The 12082-nt window shown below is 38.5% G+C and overlaps 1 protein-coding gene and 1 long non-coding RNA gene across 3 annotated transcripts in view; one reads left to right on the plus strand and one right to left on the minus strand.

The window, feature by feature from the left end:
* Window positions 1-968: 968 nt before the first annotated feature.
* LOC140611950 (uncharacterized) lies at window positions 969-6718 on the minus strand. The gene is made up of 3 exons (XR_012013263.1): window positions 6627-6718; window positions 5881-6004; window positions 969-3881 (listed from the first exon to the last, which is right to left on the minus strand). It is a non-coding gene; the product is annotated as an uncharacterized lncRNA (long non-coding RNA).
* The window catches only part of ARHGAP15 (Rho GTPase activating protein 15), a 608584-nt gene continuing 600205 nt past the window's right edge, over window positions 3704-12082 (plus strand). Inside the window, exons 1-2 of one of the 2 annotated variants that reach the window (XM_072789067.1) lie at window positions 3704-3823; window positions 4201-4322. The gene's annotated coding sequence lies outside the window, so the exon portion shown is untranslated. Of the gene's footprint in view, window positions 3824-4169; window positions 4323-12082 lie in introns of those variants that run through there. The other variant, XM_072789068.1, reaches the window with a different exon arrangement.

Raw genomic sequence — 12082 nt, forward strand, 5'->3', positions numbered from 1 at the left:
GAAAATAAGAAACTATCTAAGAACTGCACTGAATGGGTATTGTATGCCCTGCCCACAATGTCTTCAACAACCCAGTATAGCTGGTGAAAAAAAGCCAGATGGTTCAGGGTGGATGATGGTGGACTACTGAGAAGTAAACAAGGTAATGCCCTCCCCCTCAATCCATTCCACCGTACCGACCCTTGCTACCACCTTGGACACCTTGGACATGGTCCTACAAGTGTTCCATGCTGTGCAGACTTAGCAAATTCTCTTTCCAGTACATCCCTGGCTGCTGAGCCACAAGATTAATTTGCTCTTCCATGGGAGGGGCAACAATGGACCTTTCAGGTTCTTCTCCAAGGCTATATACGTGACAATATGTCATCTGATGGTACCAGACCTGTCCCTATTCTTCTCCACCTCAGTAAAATGGGCCCATTACATTAATAATAGAACGTTAACATCTGAAGACTTGCCTCCCCTACAGGGTACTTTGCAGATTTTGCTGGAACATCTGTGAGGGACAAGATAGGTAGTGAACGGACAGAAAATTCAAGGCACAGGCACCACCATAAAGTTTTGGGGAATCATTTTGTCAGGTAAGATGTGAATTGTCCTAGAAGCTATGATAAGATGCAAACCGATGCAACTCTTAAGAACATAAAAGAGATACAAACCTTTGTAGGGCTTTTGAGAACTTGGAGGACTTTTGTTCCTTATGTGGCATGGTGCCCTATATCACCTGGTAAGTAAAGGGAACATATGGAACTAGGGATCAGAACAGCAAGCTGCCTTTGCTAAGACAACACGTACTAGAGAAATGGATTAAAGCTCTGCCCAGGGCTATCATTTGAATTAGATGCATCCACAACTCTGGAAGGTTTGGGTTGGGCATTGTGGCAGAGACAACAGAGGGAGAAAGTACCCCTAGAATTTTTTTTTAAGATTTTATTTATTTATTCATGAGAGACAGAGAAAGAGGCAGAGACACAGGCAGAGGGAGAAGCAGGCTCCACACAGGGAGCCCGATGCGGGCCTCGATCCCCTGACGGGGATCATGCCCTGGGCTGAAAGCAGATGCTCAACCGCTGAGCCACCCAGGCATCCAACCAATCCAGCGGTTGGGTATGTGAGCAGCTGCCCCTGTCTAGCATGGTAGGTATTGCCATGGTGGGTATCACCACTCCATGGAGAGGATTGAAAATCCCTAAATCAGTACATTAAGGAAAAACAAAGACTAGTATTCTTAATTTGTCTGATCTTAACAATACTAATCCAAAAACCCTTGCCTGTGGCACACACTATCAATAATATTGGGCATCAGTATTCTTTTTTGGTTAATCAAACTGTGCAGGTAGCCCATCAAGCTGCTGACCAAAAGGATCCAGGAAATACCATCATCAGAGCCATGGGTGACTGTGTTTGGGTTGGGATGGGCTCATGTGGCCCACCCTGGGTTCTGGATGTTTGAGCACCAAGAAGCTCTTATGCTGGGAACAGAAAAATCACGCTAAACAGAACAACCCAAATATATCAGGGATACAGGAGAGATAACCCAGGACTATATAGTCATTCTGTCAAATCAAAGGATGGCGGCTGGTTTGGCACTGACTGGTATGGCCTCTCAGGTATTTATTGGGTAACCCCAAATGGGACCCAGTGGTTATGAGGCACAAATCTTTGGCCACGGCTTCCTCCTGAGTGGTTGGGTCCCTGCGCTCTGGGTTTTCCCTGGACACAGGGGGAATCCACCCCACATTAACAAAACCTGCCAACCCTTCTCTCAAGGCACATTTTGTTTTCCATTGGAGCAATCACTTAGCCACTGGCTTTGTCCCCACCATGGGCCTGTAGGACAGCGTAGCAAACATAGAAGCCCCTACTAAATTCGCCCAGCAAGCCTTAAATGATGGTCAGCGAAACCTGTCTTTATCAAACCCTGAAATGCATCCAGTGAGAAAAGCTGTCCTCCCAAATGGGATGACCTGGAGCATCATCATTGCTTCACAAGGAGGCACGTGTGCCCTTCTCCAAACAAAACGTGTGTGTTCATACCTGATGAGTCTGCTCACGTAGCATCTTTATTGAATCATATAAAAATATCAGAGAACACTGAGTGATCTGAACCCCAGCCTAGGGACTTAAGTCAATGATTTAAAGCATGGGGTTCTCTGAAAAAAAAAATCGTTACTTATCTTAAAAGTCATTATCTTAATCTATGTTTTCTACGCTGTTAGACTGTCGCTGCGGTACCTGCCTCCTGTGCAGCCAGACAGCCACCAGACTAGCATCTCCCAGCTAATAAAACGTCTTACTGACTCCTCACTACACCTTATAAAAGAAAAAGGCATAAGATATTTTAAGAGCCAGTCAGGAGAAAAAGAATGTCAGAGGAGGTCATCAAGAGGACTTGACTGTGGGTTGACCCATGAGCCACACCTGGGCAGTTGGAGGCTCCTCTTCCCCTCCTCTGTCCTTGAAAGGTACATGCTGCCCACGGTTCCCACAGTCGGTGCCTCTTCAAGGGCTTTGAGAGAGCAATGCATCGTTGAGACTGGAGGGAATATGTGATGAACCCAGGTAAAGCCTCTATATAAACTTTTGAGATGCTGGTGCGGAGATCTCCTTGTCGCGTGGTGGCCCAGGACCAGCCTTGTATGTAAGTTCCCTGGCTTATTAAACCTGTCACCTGCCAGTCTGGAGTGTCTGCCTCTGTGGTCTCTCCTTGGTCTCCATGTTCACGAGCCACTTTGAGAATTTGCTGGGAAGCCCCCAAGCTTGCGAACCAACGCTTTCAATCTGGCAGATAGACGGTTTTCCCTTGTGTGTTCCATTTGATCAAAAGTAACCTGAGTCTCAGAGAACTTAAGTGGCTTGGCCAAAGTTCCATAAATAGCAGTGTCACAATTGAGGCCTGAATACTGATTTTCTCTCTTTTAATATCATGTTCTTTCCATTTCTTCCTTAGTGATAGGAGAATATGGAGTATAAACCTTCAGGCCTCTCTAAACACTTAAGAAGGTGCACCCCAGAATGACAATTGATAGTGAGATCTTGGGTCAATCTGCAATATAATTTTGAAAAGGAGAGTACTGGAGAAATTAGATTAACTTGCAAGGGACATGCCATCCTTCATTTTTTTTTTTTTTTTGTAAGATTGTCTTTATGTGTGCCAAACATTCCACACCACTGAGAGCTATTACACAGATTTCTAGTCTAATTGGGTTGTATGACAAGAGATTGTGATTTAACTTTCTCATCTATTTGGAAGGGGAGCTTTCTCTTCAGTGACTATCCTGCAAATCTCACAAAACCAGCCAAGCCTAGAAATCCAGGAGCTTATTTCTTGAACTCCATGGTTCAATAAAGATGCATACCCTATTGTTATTGTTGAGAGCTGCCTCCTCCCCCCACCACAAAAAAAAATACGTCTTGGACTGGTTGAAGTCTGACACAGATGAGCACATAGCAGCTTGCCAAAAATGACACCCTTTTCATCTTTTATTTTATTTTTCTTCTTAAATCAGGCCACATGAAGAATCATTCAGCTAGAGCCAAAGCTCATCAGCAGATTTCAGAACTGCCTAGGAAACTGCCACACCAGTGTGAAAGCCACCACCAGAGAGAGTGTCACAGCATGTGCTACATAAGCACCTTCCTTTCCTCCAGGTGGCATCAGGGCTGTGTTCTCTAAAGCTCATTAGCAACCTGTGCAAGACCTCATATTTAGTAACCAGAGCACCTCCTTGTTGGTCCATCCATGAGTGAGACAGAAGTATCAGCTCTGTGAAATGCAAGTGGCTTCTTGGCTTCCCAAGTAAATAAGCAGAGCCTCCTGATGGTATGTGCACATGCCCACACGGACAGAGGAGAGTAGAGACGTAGGTTTTAAGTTCTTGCTAGAAGGCAGGAAAAAGAGGAAGTTCTTAGTGCTTTACCCGCCTGCTCCTCCCCCTGCTACATTTTTAACTACACATTTTCCCCCATTAAATCAGAATTGATGAAACCTATATCACTGTAGTAATGTCTGAAAATTGAAAAGCACATTGAAAAATAATAATACCATTGACTATACAAGGCAATTTCTTCAAATCGAGTAATGATGTGATGTGTGTGGTTAACCGTATCTACGCAGGAAGTGGTTTTATTTTAAAGTTCTTGTACTCACCCCACCCCTTGTCTTTCTTTCCCCCCCCCTCCGGTACTGAAATTAAGCAGCATCCAACATAGGCCTACTCTTACGACATGTGACTTGACTTTACTGTTTTCCGTTTTTGTTGAGAGTCATTAACAGTTGGAAGTTGATGGCAGATTCAATAACAAGCGATCGCTGAGAAAAGGTAAGTAAATTTTAACTTTATATTGAACAGGAAACTTAAACTTCAAAATGTTTGGTGGTATCCTATGCCTTTGGGTGAACACACGATCATTTCTCCAAAAATGTGTTTTTACGTGTGATTAAGACATCTGTTTGTTTCGTTTGGTGTAGAAAGATTATTCTTTTCCTATTTGCAACTGTCAAGTTCAAAAGTCCTTTACCAGATATTATACACGAAGATCATTCACTAGGGTTTTATACTAAAATGTTAAAGACAGACTAAAGTATACAAGCTTTAGTTTGAAAGTGCTTTTAAAAATAACTACTAGAGAAAATTTGGGACTTTATATCTTTAACTGATCATTTTACAAGAATTTATACTATTCAGGATACAGATAATGAAAGAGAAAAAGGCACTTTGTAACAGTAGGAAATAACATCTGAATTGCAATGTGAAATATATCCACCATAAAGTGTGTTATATTAAGTTAGCATTACAAACCCTTGGAAAGGTGTAGTTTATTAAATATGTAGTTGATTCAAGAGCTATTAAAAAGCAGGAAAGTTTTAAAATGTGAAAGAAAGCTTTCTGTTATGACATTTGAGATTTTTTTTTTCCTAAATTGTATTTAAGGTATAGGGTGAAAGGAGGGCAAGTTTCTATTTCATCAGTAAAACTCTCTGTTAAAAAATGAAGTCACAGCAGACTTTATTGAAAGTTACTTTTGGGAGAAGGGGCAAATTAGAGATATAATTCTGCTATTTATATAATTATATAATTTTCCTTCTTTGGGATTTTCCAAAATAATAACCTCAGAAATGAAAAGGATTTGTTGACCATAAATGATGAGAACTTCTCTTTTGTATTGACTTCTGGCTTTTACAAAATGTCTCTGTGTTCTGTAACATATGTCCAAAAAATATAAAGTACTGCTAATTTCAGAGAGGAATACCTAAAATAAATCCGAGTGTAGATTTTTGAAAGAATTTTAGTAAGAGCTCCAGATATGATCCACTCTTCTCTAATATTATTTTTATTGTGCTGTTGAATGGGGGAAGAGAGGCCCCACAACACCTATTTTTTGTGTGTGTGTTATTAAAAAAAATGCTTACGGGGTTGATAAATGGCAACAATTCTTTTCATATTATCCTTTATTGAAAGACACATATAAATGTTTTTTGATATGGTCAATTTAGTAGGAAATTATTTGGCATATTAGTACACTCTATTTTAAGACCTCCTCAATTGTCAATACTGAGACTAGCTACTTGTTGACTATTAAAAGGATCACAAAAAAGAAAGAAAAAAGAGATTGGGACGTGGTGTGCAGTACGTGTTTTATTGTTAGAGTGTAAGAGACCCTGGTAATATGTATTTGCTTTGATATTCTGATTAGCTTTTCAACTGGTTACATTTCCCCACAATGGAAAGCATTATTTAAATCTGTATTCAATATTGTGGTTCCGAACCTCTGTATCTACAGAAGCTGTATAATTCAGATAGTTTTGGTTGATATGTTATTACTTTATTCATTTTATTACAAAAGAACATCACATGAATAAACATATGTAGTACTTACATATTAGCAAGAGTGACTATCCCCATAAGCATTTGGCACTGAAGAAACGTCCACGGCAGTTTTTTAAGCCATTTCATATTTTTAAAAGCCGAATTCCTTGTTAAATGATTGTTTCTTGTAGGAACTGTCCAATTAAAATACAAATGCCTTATGATGTATGTGTAAAACTAAGAATGGATTACAGAGCTTAGTATGGATTTATAAAGAGCAACAATTAGAGATGTTAGACATATAAACTAAGATATTCTCAGAATTGTTTGTGAAAACAAGTAATGCATTATCTCTTGAATACGCAGACCAAATTTTAAAGAGACTCAATTACAAATGAGGTACTAGAGGTTACTATCCCTTTATATATTTTAAGTGAATAAATAAGAAACACATTTTGGTGAAATGAAACAGTGCAGAGAATCTCATTTGGAAAGTAATTTCGAGACTGATTTATTAAAAGTATATCATGCTTTTCCACTTGGGGCCAGCATTCAACAAAACTCAGAAAAGAGGCTTTTTTCCTTTGATATTCCTCCTCTCATTCTTTTTGAATGCTTTGTTTTGGAGTGGTCTGCTCTGTCCCTAACTTAGGGTCTCGCAGCCTTGGTACCTAGAAGGAAAGACCCAACTTGTCTCCTTTCATCTCACTCCCATGGTCCTTAAAATTTACTCATTCTATTTCCCAGCATTTAGAGGACCTGCTAAAAATAATCTATGCTCACAGGAGGAGTCTACAGAGGTCTGTTTCTTCTTACCTCTTAGCCAGGCCTTCCCTCCCTGGTGTAATTTTAATAAAGTCTCTCAGCAGACAGGATCCAAAGGAACAGCTACATGTAGAGGACTCCAGTCAAATGAAGAAAATGATACCATGGCAAATAGTTGGGGTGGGGGTGGGGGACAGATGGGGGCAAGAAGAGTGTTTTGTTAACCATTGATCCTGTTACAGTATTTAAACACAGAGTGTCTTATACAAAAGGTCCATAGAGATGCGTGCCTTTCTCTAAGATATCGCACTATGTCTTAACACCATTCTGATATTCCCATACACCGAGAAAATATTTAACATAATCAACTGTTCAATATATATGTATTTTTAAAAATAATTTAATATTCTGAATTTAAATCTTTGGGTACCAGGAGCATATGTTTTTGCACTGCACAATAAATGTTATACAGCTAGACTTTCAAATATACTTATAAGTATTTTAAAGTTCGGCTTAGAGTTGGCAAAATGCCTAAGTTTTCAAATGATAGAAAATGAGTTAAAATTAGCTTAGGCAATGGAGATAGGCTTTAGTTTGTAGAACTGAAAAATCCAAGGAAAACCAAGTCAGGGTGAAATCCAGGAGTTCACACAGGGTTGTTAAGATTGGGTTGTATTTTCTTCAGTCCTTAGCTTGCTTCCCCACCCCCCACCCCACCCCTCACCCCGGCCACTATGCTCTAAGCCCTCTCTGACAGAAACTCACAGAGTTGATAAGAAAGCTTTAGGTTTACATTTGACCCCTTCAGACTCTGTTGCAGAGGGTTGACTTTCTCCTATCACCACAGTAAAGGTCTCAGATTGAGATCTGATTGAACTGAATTTTGTTGGATGACCATGGTAGAGGTAACCACGGACTCTAAGACTCACCCTATGAGTGACCTGACTAGGTCCTTCTCTTGCACCAAGGAGCCGCCACCTGGACCTGCAACACATGTACTCTTAGCTGAATGCAGGTGTCTCCACATAGAAACTAAAATGCTTTCCCTCGAAGAAATTAGATTTTATTTCTTATAGGTAAAAGCCACAGAGCTCTGCTTCACAGCCACATTTAAAAACATTGCTTATTCAAATTCTCCAAACTTGATAATCAGACAGAAATAATTTAAAGGTAGGACTGAATGAAGCAAGTGTTTCAATTAAACTGAATTTTAAAGTATTTTTTAAGAACCACCTTGTATATGAACACTTGTCTCGATATTTTTCTTCTATAATTTTATAATCTAGTATGATTGTTATGTTAATAATTATAATACAGGGTGCCTGGGTGACTCACTTGGTTGAGTGTCTGCCTTTGGCTCAGGTCTCTCTCTCAAATAAATAAATAAAATCTTAAAAAAAAAATAATTATAACACAAGTGAAATTTGTCCAGTAAGGTGAAAAAAAAAAAAAAAGTAAAGAATGTTCTATGAGGATTCAGAAATTCATGAAACATTTTGTATTCTTGTTATGTGCCAGTTAATAAACTAGAGAATTTCCAGGTGTCATATCATTTGATGATATCCTATCAGAGAAATCAGGACAGTTTGGGAGGAAAGATCTGTCATAGTTTTCAGAGAGAGCTAGGGTTTGGAAATTGAGAAACATCCCAGGGAACAGGAAGGGGATATGTCCAGGCACAAGATGTCAGAGAATTTCCGAGGAAGGGTGGGCCGTTTAGTTTTGTTGCCTACAAGTATAGCAGTAGGGGCTAAGGTCAGTAAGGCCAGTTGAGATCTATTAATAGAGTAGACCTGCTGAGCACATTGTGACGCAGGGTTGTTCCTGTTAAGCAGAGGGAATACATGATTGGATGTCCACGTTTTCCCTCTGGGTGGGCTATCCAGCCTTGGGATTTATTGGCTTCTGCTAGACCTCCCTGTTGGTGGCTTGCTCTTCAGGGTAGTTTCCAGAAATGGCTTCAGTCGATGAAGGCAGACATCCCTGTCACATAGGGTGCCAAGCCCCCCTCCTCAGAAGCATTGAGGTCCTTACACAGGCGGGGCTATAGAGAATTGTTTTTCAGTTTACAAAAATATTTTTATTTTTTTATTATTTGTTTTGAACTTAAGAATAGGTGATGCAGCAAGATGGTTGAAAATCAAAACCTACATAGAAAAATTTTAGAAAAAAAATATCTTTCTGGCATTTCCATTTCTATATACCTCTATCTTAACCCAATAGGCTACCACTTTTCATAGTTATTTTTTTAATCTTTCACAGTTGCATATATGCATATATATAATGTATGTGCATATACCCTCCTTTATTATATTAAAAGTAGCATATTATACACACTGCTCTGCTTTGCTTTTTTTTCTTTTAGTAATATCTTAGAGATACTTCCATAGCAAAATAAGAAACTGTTCAATTCTCTCTCTCTCTCTCTCAGTTTCCACTGTGTGGGTGTTTATTTATTTATTTATTTATTTATTTATTTATTTATATCATAATTTATTGAAAGAATCATGGGTGTCTTCAGTTTTTGCTCATTCAATAATTGTGTTAATGAAATTGTGTGTGTTCTAAAATATATCTATGGGATGAATTTCCAGGGATACTATTTATTTATAAGCCAAGAGATAAAATCATTCTGGTAGCTATTGCCATGTAACTTCAGGTTGGTGTAACTTTTTGAACTTCCACCAACACTTAGTGAGATTGCTGGTTGAAGCTCTGTGGCTTCTTTCCAATGGATTGGTACTGCCAACCTTTTGAAGTTTAGCTAATCGGCAGAAAATTGTATCTCAATTGAGTTTTATTGATATTTCTGTTATTATGATTGAGATTGAGCTTGTTTTTAGAAGATTAAAGGCCTACTTATTTTTCTTCTTTTTAAAAAAATATTTTATTTATTTATGGGGGAAGGGGAGGAGAAGAGGGAGAAGGACAAGCAGGCTCCAAGACAAGTGTAGAGCCTCCCCTGGGGCTGGATCTCAGGCCCCTGAGACCATGACCTGAGCCAAAATCAAGAGTTGGACGCTTAACCAACCGAGCCAGCCAGGTGCCCCTACTTGTTTTTCTTAATAAGATAATGTATCTTTTCTCAATTGTATGATTAAGGTGCAAAAGCATTAGTGGAGTTCAAGCCTTAGAAAGAGGTGTCAAAGGAGTAAGAAATTAGGGATAACTTATATAAAATACTCTTTTCATAAGTCTTGAAATAGGTAATAGCTAAGAAAGGGATGAAACATGAATGTTGAGGTGAAGGAGAAGAGAAAAGGAATAGAAATAAAGGAAACGAAGGCAATATATTCAGGAAGCCACCAAGGTCTTAGAGACTAAGGGAGATGGGTGTAATCATTACCTCAGGTAGATAAGTTAACCTGAAACAGGAGGGTGAGCACTTTCATGAGTGTGTATGTGGATGGTGGGATATGGAAATGCACTGAGGAGATGAAGTTGAGGAAACATAGGCTTCATGGTTTCTATCTTTTCTGAAATTGTAGGAAAGCCTCTTTGATGAGAGGAAATATTTATGGAACACCAAAGAATAAACAGAATATATTATTGTTAAATTGGCCTTGTTGACTACATACAATACTATTGTGGGCTTAAAATTGATTTTCTCTTTTGATGGGCATCAACCCAACTCAATTCAATCCTGTAAATAATATTGAGCTCTAAGTACACTGTGATGTGCTAGGAATTACTGGGGACACAAAGAATCAATGTGCTGTCCAGCCAATGAAAACTTTTTAGGTAGTTTAGTGGCTAAACACAAGAATTTAAGTGTAAATCTATATGTATAAATGAAGTGCTATAGAAATATCACAGGACATTTTATTCTCAGAGTCCCAGACTCATTGTGCCAAATCCAATGGTCATTTATGTGTCTTCATATTATCTACTATGTGAGCTGCACTTGATGCAATTTAACATTCCTTCCCTCTTGAACCTCTCTCTTCATTTGACTTTCTGGGATATCATTCTTTCAGTTTTTCTCCAAGTTAACTGGACACTCTTTTTCTGTCCCCATTTGATAAATTTTCTTCATCATTCAACTCTAAATATTGGAATGCCTTTAACTCAGTTTTCAGATTTCTATCTTTTTCTTTGTAGCCTTTGTCTTCTAGGTTTATTCCTAGGCAAAGGTCTCAGTGCCATGATTTAAACTTTTTTTTTAAATTTTTTTTTTTTAATTTATGATAGTCACAGAAAGAGAGAGAGAGAGGCAGAGACATAGGCAGAGGGAGAAGCAGGCTCCACGCACCGGGAGCCCGACGTGGGACTCGATCCCGGGTCTCCAGGATCGCGCTCCGGGCCAAAGGCAGGCGCCAAACCGCTGCGCCACCCAGGGATCCCCATGATTTAAAATATTATCTGTATCCTCATTAGATCTTGAGATTAGAACGTTTTCTTAGCATTATAACTAAAAATGCAATTGGCTACTCATCATCTTCATTTGAATGTCTCATAAATATCAAAGTGAGTATGATCAAAACTAATCCGGTACTTACTGCCTGGTTGCCCTCAACCCAACTTGCTTCTTCCCTATTTTCATCCATCTCAGTTAATGGTACCACCATTCATCTATCTGTTGAGGACAATAAACTAGAATTACTGTCAGCTGTATTCTTTCCCACACATTTCCTACCCCAAACCACATTCAACTTATCAGCAATAAGTAGAGCCTGCAAAATATTGATTTAGCTCCCATTATTATATTTGCTTAACTTTTTCAGTAGTGGCTCACGCAAAGTTGTATATTTTTTCCAGACTAATGGTTCTTTTTTGTTGTTGCTGTTGTTAATCTCTTGTTTGTTGGTTGTTTGTTGTTTGTATAATGAGTTTTCTTAAAAAAAAAAACCCTGCTAAATGAATACACTACGGTCTGTGGCATGTAGTATAACATCACAATTTTAGATAAAACTGCACTCACCAATTCACTTTCTATTTTCAAGGGAGAGAAAAATCATACAAAATATATGGAGCAACATATTTGAGTGAATTCAGGAAGGTTGAAGAGGTGGCAACTTCTAGAACTTTCCACTCAGGTGTTTTTTTGGCCCTAAAGATGTTTTTCTGCACTATAATTGATTATTAATTACTCTTTGTGGGCAGGAAAACCATAAGTCTCACAAACATTAAAAACACTGGTAGGGGAAATGATACAGAAAAAAAAGAAATTTAATAAGTAAAAGAAACATTTCTATGTTACATTTTATATACAATTTATTTTTTATCAAATTATTGCTATTACTTATGTGAACCAATTTATTTTATCTATTCACATATTTTTGTATTTATAGATGTTGATTGTATACCTTGGGCTTTTATTTAACAACTTTTCTTGTAGGAGGAATTAATTAGACATTAAGCAAGGGGTAAAATGTAAACTTAAATATCCCAAAATCAGTTACTTCTTATCACCTCTTTCACTGATACCACAGAATCTTCTTGACTCATCTCCTTGCTTCTACTTTTCATACCACAGTTATTTCCCAAGAAGTACCCAAAGTGAACTT

This window comes from Canis lupus, chromosome 20 (genome assembly GCF_048164855.1).
Source record: "Canis lupus baileyi chromosome 20, mCanLup2.hap1, whole genome shotgun sequence".
Taxonomy (NCBI): domain Eukaryota; kingdom Metazoa; phylum Chordata; class Mammalia; order Carnivora; family Canidae; genus Canis; species Canis lupus.